This window comes from Trachypithecus francoisi, unplaced genomic scaffold (assembly GCF_009764315.1).
Source record: "Trachypithecus francoisi isolate TF-2019V2 unplaced genomic scaffold, Tfra_2.0 Lachesis_group16, whole genome shotgun sequence".
In the NCBI taxonomy this organism is placed as follows: Eukaryota; Metazoa; Chordata; class Mammalia; order Primates; family Cercopithecidae; genus Trachypithecus; species Trachypithecus francoisi.
Window position 1 is genome coordinate 9,206,393 of NW_022681461.1, and position 5,469 is coordinate 9,211,861.

The window sequence follows — 5,469 nt, forward strand, 5'->3', positions numbered from 1 at the left end:
CCACCCTGCTCCAGCATTGGCAGCAGGAAATACAGTCCATTCCTGGATGGAGGTTGGGCTAGTTCCTCAGGGCTGCTGTAACAAAGACAACCTGGGTAGCTCCAAACAACAGCAATGGGCTGTCTCATAGCTCTGGAGGCCAGAAGTCTGAAATCAGGGTGGCGCAGGGCCGTGCTCCCTCTGAAACCTAAGGGAATCCTTGCTTGCCTCTTCCTGGCTTCTGATGGCTGTCGCAATCTTTGGAGTTCCTTGGCTTGTGGCTGTGTCACTCCAATCCTAGATCTTCACCAGTCTCCTTTTTATAAGGACACAGTCACAATGGGTCCCTCCAGTGTGACCTAACTTTAACTATTACATCTACAAGGATCCTGTTTCCAAATAAGGTCACATTTTGAGGTCCTGAGAATTAGGACTTCAGAAGGGTTCATCTTTTAGGGGGATGCAATCCAACCCATAATAGAGGTATGGAGGAAGGAGAGTTTCTTCAAGGGGCAGGACTGGGAAAGAGTTTGTAAGGAGGCTGGACCTTGAAAGAGGTGGCAAGCACGGAGCCAGAGCGGATTGGGAGAGGGAAGAGTGAGCTTCTCTGTTTGGCTACCGTGAACGTGGTGTTTGGGAGGTAGAGAAGACAGTGGGAAAGTGGCTTGTGGCCAGGGTGGCCCTGGATGCCTGATGTATAATAACAATGATGGTGTTCATTGAGTGCCAGGTCCCCTTTTAGGCACTTTACCTATTTTATGTTAATTTGTTAAATCCTCAAAAAATTCCTGTGAGGTATTTCAGAAACAAAATGATATATATAACTCCTCACTCGGAAAAAAGAAACTATGATATCAGAAATATGGACTTTGGTTTTATTAAAAATGAGAAACAGGCTAGGCACAATGGCTCACGCCTGTAATCCCAGCACTTTGGGAGGCTGAGGCAAGAGGATTGCTTGAGGCCAGGAGTTCGAGACCACCCTGGGCAACATAGTGAATGAGACTCCTCTCTACAAAAAATAAACCTAAAACTTAGCTGGGCTTAATGGGACATGTCTGTGGTCCAAGCTACTCAGGAGGATGAGGTAAGAGGATCACTTGAGCCCAGGAGGTCCAGGCTGCAGTGAGCTGTGATCACACCACTGCATTCCAGCCTGGAGAGGAACAGAATGGAATTTTGGCACAGAGCAAGACCCTGTATCAAAAAATATATAAATAATAATGAATAAAAATATAAATATAAAAATGAGAAACCATGAAGTCCAAAAGCAGTCTGCTTGTTCAGACGCTGTAGCTTTCCATGGCTAATCCTGCCTGCCACCCTCCACAGAAGCAGGACAACACAACACGTCCTTTCCAAGCCTTCCCCAGGCCTGGCCAGTGGGAGGATATAAAGCTCTTCCTGAATGATATACTTCTTTCTGATACAAGAGGAATAAGAAGAATCCCCTGCCTCATGCTGCCCCCTCTTCATGACTTTGAATCTGAATGAGGACATGATGTCTGGAGCTCCTGCAGCAATCTTAGCACTGTGGGAAAAAAAAAAGACCAAGAGAATTTCAGAGACATCTGCCTAAACTTCTGATATTGTTGTATCTACAAACCCAAACAAGTAATGATCGATCCCCACACAGCTCACCAAAAAAATACATCCCAACTGTAGACAGTTCTCAAAGCATGTTCTGCAGAACCCCAGGTGATGACGCAAGACCCATAGAGGTGGTTTGCAAGGTCAAAACTTTTCTTTTTTGTTTTGTTTTGTTTTGTTTGTTTGTTTGAGATGGAGTTTTCACTCGTGTCACCCAGGCTGGAGTACAATGGTGTGCGATCTCGGCTCACTGCAACCTCTGCCTCACGGGTTCAAGCAATTTCCTGCCTCAGCCTCCCTAGTAGCTGGGACTACAGGCACCCACCACCACACCCAGCTAATTTTTGTATTTTTAGTAGAGATGGGGTTTCATCTTGCTGGCCAGGCTGGTCTCGAACTTCTGACTTTAGGTGATCCACGCCTCGGCCTTTCAAAGTGCTGGGATTACAGGCATCAGCCACCACTTATTATACAGAAAAACTGTTTTCTTAATAACACAAAGATGATATTTGTCTTATTCACTGTGCTGACATTTGCCCTGATGATGCCAAAGTAATGATGGATAAACTGCTGTCAGGACCTGAATCAAGCCAGTGGCACCAAACTATACTCAGTAGTCACTGTATGCTTCTCTGCCAGATACACAATAAAAAATAAGCCAGTTTCACTTAAGAATGTTCACAGTGATGCTCAAGAGTTACTCATTTTATTACATCTCAAACCCTGAGTACAAATCTTTTTAATATTCTGTGGGACAAAATGGGGAGTTTGCAGAAGGCACTTTTGCATACCAAAGTACGTGGGTGTTCTTGAGGAAATGCAGTTGTGTGATTGTTTTAGTTACCAGCTGAACTAGCCACTTTTTCATGGAATATCATTTCTTCTTGAAAGAACACTTGAGGCTGGGTGCAGTGGCTCACACCTGTAATCCCAGCACTTTTGGGAGCCCAAGGCAGGCAGATCACTTGAGGTCAGGAGTTTGAGACTAGCATGACCAACATCGGCGACACCCCATCTCTACCAAAAAATACAAAAATTAGCTGGGTGTGGTGTTGGGTACCTGTAATCCCAGCTACTCAGGAGTCTGAGGTGAGAGAATCACTTGAACCCAGGAGGTGGAGGTTGCAGTGAGCTGAGATCATGCCACTGCACTACAGCCTGGGTGACTGAGTGAGACCTTGTCTCAAAAAAAAAAAAAAAAAAAAAAAAAAAAAAAAAAAAAAAAACAACAACAACAGATGAACTATGGATATTTAGACATAGGTATGTGACAGACATTTTCTTAGACATGAATAACTTGAACCTGTCCATTTAAATGAATCAACTGACACCCTTTGTTGCCAGTGATACCATTCAATATTTCAAGCAAAAATTAGGATTTTGAAAAGCTTCTACCCAGCACCAAGAGCTTGACAGCTTCCCAATACTTATAGACTTCTCGTGACAGACTGGTGGTGGCATTAACAAATGTGATTTATGTTTTATGTTATATGAACTAGGTCAACATTTGAAAGTTCTGGCCGGGCACAATGGATCACACCTATAATCCCAGCACTTTGGGAGGCCGAGGTGGGTGGATCACCTGAGGTCAGAAATTCAAGTTCAGGATTTCAGCCTGACCAACACAGTGAAACTCCATCTCTAGTGAAAATACAAAAATTAGCCCCCATGCCCCCTCACACCCCTCCCACATGGAGCCTTCATGTCCACTTTGACCAGGTGTTGTCCTCCTCTCCCCAGATGGTTCAGCATCCACCAACGGACCCAGTGATTCTTGTCTTTTTATTTCAAGATAGCTGTAACCTAAATAGGACCAGGAGGATGGCTCAGTGCAGAACAGAGCAAAAACTGCAACTTACCTAGAGCAGCTGAGCGTTGAGAATCTCTCGCTGACTCTCCTGCTCTTTCGGGGTTTTTCTCTACATAGCTGTAAGGGCCCCTATCGACCCCAGGCCCTCTCTAAGTCATGCCATATGGTGCAGTTACTCAGTGAGGATTTCCTGTGTGTATCCTTCCGCTTTCCTTCCCATCCAAGAGAACAGAGCCCTCCCTACCCGCCAGCAAGCCCTGTCCAACCCTTTCCTAGCAATTCTGCTTGGCCTCAGGGCCAGAGAGCTGTCCTCCTCCCAATAATTTGCAAATCTGTCTTCAAACCTTCCTCTGGAACCTTCACAAAAGTCAGCTACTATCACTGGAGTTAAAAAGAGCTTCAGAAATCATTTTAAGAAATGTGAACCCAGTGAGCCAATAAATGCTCACATTCATTCCCTTGTGCATTTCCCCACAAATCTTTATGGGTGGTGCCCTCCTGTAGTACCAGCTGGCCAAGATGGAAGGCAAGAAGTCAGAGAGTACCTGCCCCCAGGTAGCTCCCACCTAGAGAGGTGACAGATGTACAATATCAACACACTGTGGCAAGATCTGCAAGAGGGTGGCTGTCACTGGCTGCAGACACCTGACCCCACTGTCAAGTTCTAGGGCTGGGCACACTGTTGCCCAGGAAGCAGGAGCTGGTCAAACCCCTATGGGGATTTCCTAGGAGATAAACCCCACGGCCCAGGCAGGGCACGACAGAACAGACTGTATGGGGGAAAGAGGTTCAGCTGACAGGACTCTTGATAACACAAGGAAGGGTGGAAATGAAGAGGGAACAAGCCATGACTGTCTGCTCTGCAAACGTAACTTGTCACATTAAAATCACCCACTCTCTGCCCAGGCGCAGTGGCTCACGCCTGTAATCCCGGCACTTCAGAAGGCCGAGGTGGGTGGATCACAAGGTCAAGAGATCAAGACCATCCTGGCCAACATGGTGAAATCCCGTCTCTACTAAAAATACAAAAATTAGCTGGGCGTGGTGGCGCATGCCTGCAATCCCAGCTACTTGGGAGGCTGAGGCAGAAGAATCACTTGAACCGGGAGGCAGAGGTTGCAGTGAGCCAAGATCATACCACTGCACTCCAGCCTGGCGACCGAGCAAGACTCAGTCTCAAAAAAATAAATAAAAAGAGAAAACCTACCAGGGCACCTGAAAGATGCTTTGCTATGACATAGAACACATTTCTATAGCTTGTATTTTTAAAAATACATTTACCAGGTGCCCAGGGCTTTTGATTTTGGTGTTCTGTTTTGTTCTGCTTTTCCAGCATTTTTCCAGCAGCATCTACAGACAACATTTCCAACAGTCACCATCACTTCATCACACTCCCCAAAACTAACCACACGAGCTACTCCTAATTATGACAGCAGCAAGCCCCCTAGCACGAAGTCCTTTTCGTTTCAGAACAAAGCCCTTGACATAGACAGCATTCAGTCATCTGTTAAGCCTGACCAGAGAACTACCGTTGCCAAGTGAGAAAATCACAAAAACCCAATAGTCCTAACCCACAGTTGAAAATTCAGTCCAGGTGCAGCGACTCATGCCCGTAATCCCAGCAGTTTGTTAGATCAAGGCGGGAGGATCACTTAAGCCCAGGAATTCGAGACCAGCCTGGGCAACATAGCAAGACTCCCATCTCTACAAAAACAAAAAAGAAGAAAATTCAGTCTTTAACTTAGCATGCATCCATATGTGAGAGAGAGTGTGTGTGTGTGTGTGTGTGTGGTGGTGTGTATATGAGTGTTGTGTGTGTATGTACATGTGCATAAGGGTTATAAGTGTATATATATGCATGTGTGTCCCAGCTTCCAAATCCCATGGATGGCCCCTCTAGGACTCAGGGCTAGGTCTTGCCTGCCGTGGAAGCCTCCTTTGCTCCTCCCTGACTCTGCAGCCACAGCCTGGCACAGTCATGGGCTCAGCCCATGAGAGGCTTCTCTTGTCCTGTAACAGGGAAGAGGTCGCTCAGTGGGAAGGGCCAGGGTGGCGGCTTGCAGAGTGCAGGGCAGGGCCCCACCCCTGGG